Source organism: Mus musculus, chromosome 15 (genome assembly GCF_000001635.26).
Source record: "Mus musculus strain C57BL/6J chromosome 15, GRCm38.p6 C57BL/6J".
Classification (NCBI taxonomy): domain Eukaryota; kingdom Metazoa; phylum Chordata; class Mammalia; order Rodentia; family Muridae; genus Mus; species Mus musculus.
Window position 1 is genome coordinate 80222404 of NC_000081.6, and position 11017 is coordinate 80233420.

General features: G+C 49.1%; 1 long non-coding RNA gene and 1 pseudogene across 1 annotated transcript; one reads left to right on the forward strand and one right to left on the reverse strand.

The window, feature by feature from the left end:
* Nucleotides 1-3197: 3197 nt before the first annotated feature.
* Nucleotides 3198-8978, forward strand: Gm46521. The gene is made up of 2 exons (XR_001781722.2): nt 3198-6811; nt 8630-8978. It is a non-coding gene; the product is annotated as a predicted gene, 46521 (long non-coding RNA).
* Gm8375 (predicted gene 8375) lies at nt 6664-7549 on the reverse strand (annotated as a pseudogene).
* Nucleotides 8979-11017: the final 2039 nt, after the last annotated feature.

An 11017-nucleotide genomic window follows, 5' to 3' on the forward strand; every position in this document is an offset into this window, starting at 1 on the left:
AAGGCCCATGCACATCTGTCCTAAGATACAGTTACAATTTTTCATCAATCAATCTTTTTTTTTTTCTCTCATGGTTATGTTTTGGGGAACAAAATAAGGATAAGGAGAAAGTTGGCTAGCCATCTGGAAAGCTCCCCTAGAGCCCAGGAAAATCATTTCATCTGATGATCAAAATGGAGTCTGAAAACAAAATGGTAGCCCTTAAGGGTTATAAGTCTCATTTGATTGATCCCAACATGGCTTGCCTGGAAGCCTGTCTTTCTGAAAACTGAGCATGCTCCCCAGGACCCGAGCCTTTTGGAAGGTCACAAGAGACATAGCCAGGTCCTCTTCTACTCAACTGTCCATCAGCCAATTGAATAGCCACTAATCACCATCCTTGACCAACCTTTCTCCTCACTCTCTCCTCCTTTCTCAGTACTGAGGAGTGAGCCAGGGCCTCATACATGGTAAGCAGGTCATCTACCACTGAGCCACACCCTTGGCCTTCTTTAAAAAAAAAATTAGTGCAATTGAATTAGTTGGTTATTTTATTTTATTTTAGAAAGGGACTCAGCATGTAACTCTGTCTGACCTGGAATTCAGAGTTGGTTCTACCTCCCTCATGCTGGGATTAAGGGCATGTACCACCATGCTTTGCTATTTTGGGACAGGGTCTCACCATGTCCAGCCCTGGCTGGTCTGGAACTCACAGAGATCCCCCTGTCTCTGCCTCTTGAGTGCTGGGATTAGTCGGGCATGTGCAGCACCAATGCCTGACTCACTTCTTTATTTTTGGGACAAGAGTCTATTTATGTATTGTAGGCTGGCCCTAAAGTTGTGATCCTCCTGCCTCAGGTTCCTGAGTGGCTGGGATTGCAGGCTGTCCCACCAGGCCCAGGTCCCCTGCATCTCCTGACCAGTCCATCTGTGGACTGTCCATCTGTGGACCAGCACAGTGTCCCTCTGTGCTGGTTTGTTCTGTGTCAAACGTAACACAAGCTAGAGTCATTAGAGAGAAGGAAACCTCAATTGAGAAAATACCTTCAGAAATCAGGCTGTAGGCAAGCCTGCCGGGAATTTTCTTAGTGATTGTATGGGAGCATCCTTAGGCTGGTGGTCTTGAATTCTATAAGAAAGCAGGCCTAGCAAGCCATGTGGAGCAAGCCAGCACTCCTTCATGGAATGTAGATCAGTTCTGGCCTCCAGGTTCCTGCCTTGTTTGAGTTCCTGTCCTTCAATAATGGACTACACCATATGGAAGCCCAATAAACCTTCTTCTCTCCAACTTGCCGTTGATAATGGCTTTCATCATTACAGCAACCCTGCAACATAGTAACCCTGACTAAGGCGCTTTCTATTAATAGAACTTTAGGCTCAACATCAGTTGGCAGGTTTGGGAAGAATGAACGCCACCTCCCTCCATCCCCCAGCTGGGTTGATAAAGACGCCGGTACTGAAGTGGGCAACTGGACTCTGTGACATTTTTAAAAGGTTGTGGATTCTTTGTGCTTGGGGCAACCCCCTCAAAAAAGTTCTTACCCTAGCGTAGTTGGGCACATCACCCTCACGACAGGACAGTGTGACCTTTTGGTCTGACACCCACAGGTTCCACTTAACTTCCTTTACTCTGTCTTGGTTCAACTTATTGCTGCATCCAGTCTGGCTGCAGACTGTGAGACCCACCCTGAAAGCTGGGCATGGTGGCATACGCTTGGAACCTTAGCCATTGAGAGTCTGAAGCCGGAGAGTCATCTTGAGACCACCACCAGCTGGGCTACCTAGTGAGAAAGAAAGGAAGGAAGGAAAGAAAGAAAGAAGAGGGGGTACTGGGGAGATGGCTCACTGGTTAAGAGCACCAGCTGCTCTTCCGGAGGACCAGAGTTCAATTCCCCACCACCCACATAGCAATTCACAGCTGTCTATAACTCCAGTTCTAGGGTATTGCCTACTCTCATGCAAGCAACACCAACACATTAAAAATTAATAAATTTAAAAAGAAAGAGGGAGGGAGGAAGAGAAGGAAAATGAAGGAGGGCTGGAGCTAAGGCATCATTGTTAGAGCATTTGATTGGTATGCAGGAAATCTTGGGTTTGATCTTCCAGGCTGCTGGAACCAGGCATGATGGTTCACGCATGGAATCTGAGCAGTCGGAAGATGGAGGGGAAGGAACAGGAATTCAAGCTCATCCTCAGCCCCACGGCAAGTTTGAGGCCAGCCTGAGCCACCTGATTGGACCCAGTCTCCCTGAGAGCCTGGGTTCTTGATCTTGGCATTACTGTCATTCTGGGTCAAGCTCACTCTTGGTCATGGAGCCGTGACACAGGTGGCAAGTTATTAGTAGTATCCTAGCCTCTGACAGCTAGATGCCAGTGCAATACCCTCCCCAAAAGCATGACAACCAACTGTGTCCCTAGACACAGAATATCCCTTTCCACTTAGAGCTGGTGTGTGTGTGTGTGTGTGTGTGTGTGTGTGTGTGTGTGTGTGCTAAGATGCCCTAGAGCAGATGTTCCCAACCTGTGGGTCCGACCCCTTTGAAGCTGCTTTACGATCCTTTCACAGAGACAGTTTAAGACCATTAGAAAACACAGATGTTATAGAGTTAGGGAGGTTGAGAACCACTGCCCTAGAAGGAACTAGAAATATGGGCAAGAGAAGCAGATGCAGGAGAGCCCAGTTCAAGACCACTGCTGGCTACATACAGAGTGTATCATTGTCTCAAAACAAAACAAAAAGCAAGGTGTGTCGGTGCCTGCCGTTCATCCCAGCACCCAGAAGGCAGAGAGACCGGTCTGATCTCTAAGTTTCAGGCTAGTCAGGGCTACATAGGGAGACCCCCGCCTCAAAAAACAAACAAACAAACAAACCAAAACCAGAAAGGGGGAATGGGCTGCCAGGTGCTGCCCAGATGACCTTGAGTAGCTCTGAGGGAGCCTGGGCGCGCTGAATTGGGTGGACTGGTTACCAGTTTTCTGAGGTCAACGACAGAGCACACTAACCCAACTGGGTCCCTTCCAGCTGGGCTGCACTGCCCCCTGGTGGTCAGCGAGGCCTAAGGCACCCACCTGCCAGCTCTCTCCCCCTTCATTCTTCGTTGTGCTACAGAGGACTCAAAGCAGTTCATACAAACATCTATAGCCAGGGTGCCGATGAGGTAGTTGGATGAATGAACACATGCCCCGCCAAGCCGGACATCCTGAGTTTCATCCCTTGCATCCAGATGCTGGATGGAGAGAACTGACTCCTGTAGGCGCACATGCAGCACATGTATGCAATAAACAAACAAGCGTAATATAACACCTCAGTTATAGATATGGTTTTGTTTGGTTTGGTTTTTTTGAGACAGGGTTTCTCTATGTATCCCTGCCTGTCCTGGAACTTACTATGTAGACCAGGCTGGCCTTTTAACTCACAGAGATCTGCCTCCCTCTGCCTCTTTAGTGCTGAGATTAAAGGTGTGAGCCACCATTGCCTGGACCCATATTATGGTTTTATGAAAGCATTTATATGTATGAAAATTTAACTATATATTTTAAAAGATTTATGTGCATAGGTGTTTTGCAGGCATGTATATCTGTGTACCACATGTATGCAGTACCTATGGAGGCCAGAAGAGGGCGATGAATACTCTGGAACTGGAGTTGATTGTGCTGATGACCCCTTGTCCTCTTGCAGGGCAGTCAGTCAGTGCTTTTAACCACTGCACTATTTCTCTGCCCCTCTGAGTGTATTTTAGTTACATTCACTGCAGTGAACAATCTGCATTATTCATCTTTTGACAGATATCATTTTTTTCCTAAACGCAGCCTAGATTTTCAAAGACAAGGTGGATACTGACATAAAAAGACAAAAAACAAAACAAAACTGGGCATGGTGATGCACACCTCAAATCCCAGCACTCAGGGAGGCAGAGGCAGGCAGATCTCTGAGTTCAAGGCCAGCCTGGTCTACAGAGTGATGTTCAGGACAACCAGGGCTACACGGAGAAACCCTGTCTTGAAAACCAAGAAAGGGGGGTGGGCGAGGGGAGGGAAAGAGTCAGGCAGACGGACTGTGCATTGCTCTCTGAGGACCTGAATTTGGCTCTCAACACTAAATCCTGGGGATCAGATGTGACCTCAAAACCACATTCACTTATGTTTACACTATCTGTCCATACACATATAATTTTAAGATAATAAAGATACATCCTCCACCAAAAAAAAGAAAAATCACAGAACTCTATGAAAGTCAAACAAAATGAAGCCTAAGAAATAACGCAGAATGAAGAGGGAGGAAGAAAGGATTTGTCTGTTCTCCTTTTCCGTAGATAAGAAAGTATCAGAACTTTCTAGGAAGTGGCCAACCTTTGAACACACTCAGCAATGGAGGGTATCCATCTGTGTTCAGGTGTGAGCTCTTCTTGGTGTCACTGAGCTCTGGCATGAAGCACCCAGGGCTGCTCACTCTCCCTTGCATGCTACCATCTACTCCTCTGGGCTGGTCCCTAAAGAGACTGTATGCAGCACAGGCAAGCCTAGGGCAGCCACTCTCCTCCCAAGGAAGGAGGATTCCTGAGCATTTGGGGCCAGCTGGGGAAGGGCAGTCTAGGTTTCATAGCAAGGTCCCGGTTCAGAGAGTCAGAGAGAGAGAGAGAGAGAGAGAGAGAGAGAGAGAGAGAAAGGCATTTGTGTGGGCTCTCCATGCGTGCATAGTTAGAACAGCAAACCCCTTTTCTGCTGAACAAATACCTTAAAGAAACACACAAGCCCGCACTGTCAGAGGCAGGTGGGTCTCTGGGTTCAAGGCCAGCCTGGTCTACAGAACAAGTTTCAGGACAGCCAAGGCTACTGTACGAGACCTTGTCTCCAAACAAACAAACAAACAAACAAACCCTTGGAGGGAAGCAAGAGCGACAAGCTGCTTTTGGTGAACCAGGAGTCAACGGTGTCAGAGGCCAAGGCTGCCAGACCCTCTAGTGACTTTATGAACCTCGAACACTGTCTCAGATTATCCCTGTTGTTTTACCAATCTTTTTGCGTTATAAGTGGCAGTCTTGGGGCATCCCGGCATCTGGGTGTCCACTTTGTCCTTTGAGGAGGCAGCATGGTAAGGCCTCATCTATAAAATACGTACACAGTGCACAGATACCCAGTGCTCTCAGGAGCAGAGGGGATGGAGAGGGGATAAGAAAACCATCTGCCACTGACCGTGATGGAGTATAACTTTAAGCCCAGCATTTGGGAAGCAGAGGCAGGTAGAACTCTCTGTGAGTTCAAGGCCAGCCTGGTCTATAAAGCAAGTTCCAGGACAGCCCAGAGCTGTTATGCAGAGAAACCACAGGCTCGTCTTCCATCGGCTTGTCCCAACATGGCTGTGCAATAGGCAGCAGAGATTTACATGTCTCCCTCCTGCCTGCGGACCCTGCATCTAGCACATGGCTCTGGGACAGTGCTAACTGGGTCCTAGGCTGGCTTGCTCTCCAGAGCTTCACTGCTCTGGTTATAACCATTTCCTCCACCAGCCTGGGTTGTCCCCTGGGAGGGGTGGGGGAAGCAGGCTGGACTCAGTGCTCTCTCTTGTCACTCAGAAACAGTTTCCAAATTTATTTCCCACTGTTTTAGGTGGACTAGCATTTACAGAGGGGCTCGACTTTCTAAGACAACCTACTGGGCAAAGTAAAAGAACGTGTGGCACAAATCACACACTTCTGTCACCCGCTGGAGCAGGGGCTACCCTTCCAGGAAGGCGTACCTGACCGCTCTTTCAATCTCCTTGTCCCCTCTGTGCCACATAAAGCTCCCTCGTTCCAGCTTCTTCAAATTCCCTCCAAAAATGGGTTCTCTTGCCCCTCTCCACAGCAGGCCAAAACAAGTGGCCCCAAGCCAAGACCATCTGGGCACAGCACAAACGGCTGGCTTTTGTCCCCTTCTTCTTCCCGTCATCCTCCCTTTTACTTCTCAGTAGAATCTCCCAGGCCTCCAGGACTCGCCTTTCATTCTCCAGCCTCCAGGTTTCTGCCCTGGTTCTCGCTGTGCCAGCTAGCCACAGAGAGCTCCTAGTGCGGAGTACAGCATCAAGCTCAAGGGGCTTTGTGATCACATGCAGTTCTTCCTTGGAGACCGTGACCCTGGAGACCACGCCTCCCTTTGTGACTATGCCCTCTGTCTATCCTCTAGCCTCTCTGTCCAATTTTCTGATTGTCCCTTCCCAGTTCGCTTGTCTCTTCAGAGTTAGATTTTAGTGTCCCCAGCAACGCCCCCGGCCCCCTGTGGAGAATTCAGACCTGAGTTCAGAATCTACTTCCACCATTCAGCTTACTGCCAGTGCCGTAGTAGTTCCAGCATTGGGGTGGCTGAGGCAGGAAGTGCAGGAGTTTGAGGTTGGCGCTAGGGAGATGGTTCAGTTGGGAAGGTGTCTGACACACGGAGGACCTGAGTTTGGAACCTCGGTATCCATGTAAGATGCCCGTACAATAGGGCGCACTTGTGAGCCCCGTGCAGGGAGGCAGACAGAAGGATTCTGGGGGCTGGCTGGTTGGTCAGCTAATCAAGCTGAAAAGGGAAGATTCGGGTTCAGTGAGGAGCCCTGTCTCAAAATAGAGGACAGTTGAAGAAGACTTCTGATGTTGACCTCTAACCTCTCCACACACATGAACACATGTACATTTGTTTTTTGTTTGTGTGCTTGTTTGTTTCTAACAGACTTAATTCATTTATTTTTCTTGTATAAAAACCCTTTTGTGGTAGCCACAGCTCGAGCTGAACAGAGACTCTGGTGTGGGTTTTCACAAGATGATCAGTGAATTCCTGATAAGGAGACTTGGTGAACACAGAGGTCGGGGGTCAGGTAGGTCTTGGAGGTGGCATCAAAGGTGGCCTTGGCAGTGTTGCCCAGGGTGGCAGTGTAGTCTTTGACTGAAGTGTAGCAGTCGTCTATACTGGCCATCATCAGGAACTTCTTGGGTACAGGAGCAGAGACAACGCCAGTGCCTCTGGGAGCAGGGATGAGACGCACCAGCACAGAGTCACAGCGACATGTCGCCTTGCATGGAACAGTGTGGGGCTTGCCAATCTTGTTCCCCCAATAGCCTCTCCACACAGGGATGATGGAAACCTTGGCCAAGGTGATGGCTTCTCAGATGGCAGTGGCAACCTCCTTGGAGCACTTAACGCCAAGACCAACGTGACCATTGTAGTCCCCTATAGGGACGAAAGCCTTGAACCTGGTCCGCTGGCCAGCCCGAGTCTGCTTCTGCACTGGCATGATTTTCAGAACCTCATCCTTTAGGGATGCACTCAGGAAAAAGTCAATGATCTCAGTCAGACTCCTTGATGGGCAGGGAGAACAGGTAGATCTCCCCCAAGGACTTGGTCTTCATGTCCTTAAACCAGGTGGCCCAGCTTGGCGACAGGGATCCACTTCTTGTCTTCAGCTTTACCTCCACGAGCCCCGAGGCCTAGACCACGGCCACGGCCCCTAAGACCTCTGCCGAACCCTCCGCAGAAGCCATCAAGGCCTCCTAATCCTGGGCCCAGGGTGCACCAGAGTCACCTGCCATTTGGTGTTCTCCTGAAAAAGAAAAGAACCGGCCTGTACATTTGTAACTGAACACAACCCCTCCCTACCCCCCACTTGCACCTCTACACAGGAGGCTGCACAGCAAGACATTGCCTTCAATACAAATGTAAAGGTCTGGGCTGGCGAGATGGCTCCGCAGTGAAGAGCACTGACTGCTCTTCCGAAGGTCTTGAGTTCAAATCCCAGCAACCACATGGTGGCTCACAACCATCTGTAAAGAGATCTGACTCCCTCTTCTGGAGTGTCTGAAGACAGCTACAGTGTACTTACAGATAATAAATAAATCTTAAAAAAAAAAAAAAAACCAACAAATTTAAAGGTCCACCTTTGTGGATGTTGTTAGGGCAATGCCAGTTCTTCTGCTTGCAGATCTCTGTTGAGGACTAAAGTACCTGGTCCATGTGAGTGCCAACCACAGGTAAAGTGCGGTGTCACTCAAGTCCCAGTGTCTGATTTCCTTCAGGGCTCGGGCCACTCATCCAGGCCTCACAAAGAAGCCAAGCTTGGTCCTTTCCAGACACAAGCCTGATCCTGGCAGGGAGCTGCTTTTTATTTTTATCAGAATCAGGACCAAGATTGGGGTTGTGATCTGGAAAGGCCATGCAAGGTTCACGCTGGCTCTACCCCTTCTCCTGGCGCTGGAACCCTCAGTCACAGGTGTAATCTAACCTGACTCGCTCACCTCTCCCCTTGATTTGATGTGAGTCAGTTTTAAGTTCTGGGCATTTTGCCGTTGTTTTGTGGCAGGGTCTTATGTAGCTTGGGATAGTCTTGGACTCAGTATGTAGCCAAGGATGACCTTGAATCTCTGACCTCTCTCATCACTTCCCAGGGGTTTGGATTCCATGTGTCTACCAACCTACTTAGAAGTGTAAAACTAAGGTCCAGATATCCTGAGTCCCCTGCAGATACCACCTGGCTGTCAGCTAGCAGGATTCGTCCCCAAGAGTGATCCAGAACAAACCAAAGCACACCTGCATAGTTTTGGATTTCTCCCCGAGCACCCTCAGCCCATGTCTCCTCACCCCCCACCCCCGCCCCGGCCCCGTCGCCCACCCTGGACTTAACCACATTGCTCTTCTGCAGAAGCTGTGAAGGCATTTTTACAGCAGTGGTCTGCACACCTATCTAGCTCTCCCCTTTGACCGTGACGTCCGTCCGGGAAGACTGAAACTGCATTTGATTTCTGCCTCCCCATCTGCTTCGGAAGCAGGTACTGAGTACATCAGAAACAATAGCGTTAGCGCTCACGTTAGCGCTCATCTTAAAATATCCTTTTATTTGTTTTGTTTTGTTTTGTTTTGTTTTTGAGACAGGGTCTCACTGTGTAGCTCTGGCTGGCCTGGGATTTGCTATGTAGATCTGATAACCTCAAACTCATACAGATCGGCCTGCCTCTGCCTCCTGAGTGCTGGGATTAAAGAGTGCTCTACCATACCTGGGTCTTGTTCACTTTTGAAACCTTTGTGGTGCATGCGTGTATGCATGCGGGTTCACATGTGCATGTGTGAATGCAGGCGCCACAGCACCTATGTGGAAGTCAAAGGACAACTTGGAATGACGGTCTTCACCTTCTACCTTGTTTGAAGGTGAACAAACACCTCTTATTTTTCCCTTCTGTGCAGGCCAGGCTAACTGGCCTATGACCTTGCAGGGGTTTTTTTTCCCATTTCCTGTGCTTGTCTCCCCACTGGTACATTGGCATCAAACACTCATGCTACCACCTCAGACTTTACATGGGTTCCGGGAATTCAAGCTCAGGTTCTCAGGACAATGCTTTACCCACTGACCTCCCCCTCCCCAACCCCCCCCCCCCAGCATCCTGCCTTGGCCTTCTGGACCCGTGGTCACAGAGGCCTCCTAAGGGACCTCAGATTGAGACTTTCCCTGAGGGCCCATCCTGGAACTAGTGTCCTGGATTTCCATATATACACATATTATTTTATGTGCATTGGTGTTTTTTTTGTTTGTTTGTTTTTTTTTTTTAAGATTTATTTATTACATGTAAGTACTGTCTTCAGACACACCAGAAGAGGGCGTCAGATCTCGTTACAGGTGGTTGTGAGCCACCATGTGGTTGCTGGGATTTGAACTCTGGACCTTCGGAAGAGCAGTCGGGTGCTCTTACCCACTGAGCCATCTCACCAGCCCCCAGCATTGGTGTTTTGGCTGTATGTATGTTTGCATATGAAGGTGTCAGAAGCCCTGTAATTGTAACTTAGACATTTGGGAGTTGCCATGTGGGTGCTGGGAATTGAACTTGGGTCCCCTGGAAGAGCAGCCAGTGCTCTTACTTGCTGAGCCAGCTCTCCAAGCCCCTGTTTTCCAAAAAATTTTTCCTGGCTCCAAATCCCTTTGTGCTTACCCATGCATGAAAGAGAATTATGTTTTATAATAACAAAAGCCACCAACCACAATGGCGACCTTTTCATGCTCTCTGACATTTAATTCTAATCTTTAGTCCCATGAGGTCATCTTCTTTGTCCTCCTTCAGCACTGAATGCATCCCAGGGCAATGTGTGTACTAGGCAAGTGCATTCACAGGAGCAAAGCAAGGCTCAGGAAACTGAACCCGCTGCCCCAAGTGTACCACCAGCACAAAGGCCCTTTCCAAACCAGACAGACTTGATCACTCTGACCCCTGACCTTTCTTTGACCTTCCAGTCTGTACTGGCTAGTTTTGTGTCAACTTGACACAGCTGGAGTTATCACAGAGAAAGGAGCTTCAGTTGAGGAAATGCCTCCATGAGATCCAACTGTAAGGCATTTTCTCAATTAGTGATCAAGGGGGAAAGGCCCTTGTGGGTGGGACCATCTCAGGGCTGGTAGTCTTGGTTCTATAAGAAAGCGGGCTGAGCAAGCCAGGGGAGGCAAGCTAGTACAGAACATCCCTCCATGGCCTCTGCATCAGCTCCTGCTCCCTGACCTGCTTGAGTTCCAGTCCTGACTTCCTTGGTGATGAACAGCAGTATGGAAGTGTAAGCCAAATAAACCCTTTCCTCCCCAACTTGCTTCTTGGTCATGATGTTTGTGCAGGAATAGAAACCCTGACTAAGACACAGTCCATCCATTCACCAGTGAAATGCCTACTGTACCTGAACCTGTGCCCTGGGTAAATGAATGTTCCCCTTGAGCTGCAATTCCTATAAGGTCCTGTTTCCTTATGATGTGAGTTGATAGTTATGTCCAGTCCTGTACCCAGTCCAGAGGATCCCAGATTGCCCATGCTCTGTGAAACCTGGCTGAACCCTGAGGTTTGCATCAGTGTCTCGGCTGGCTGGTCTCTGGTCTCCAAAACACCACAGATATGTGGGGGCTGGAAGACACTTTAATGTTTAGCCCCCATTATACTGGGAGCATGGGGCAGGAGTGGGGTGAGTGTGGGAAGGTTAGTGAATCTGGAAAAGGTAATCCTGACATCCGAGACTCTGTGTGTGAGTGGGTAATCCTAAGGTCTCCCCCAGAGGGTCTCCT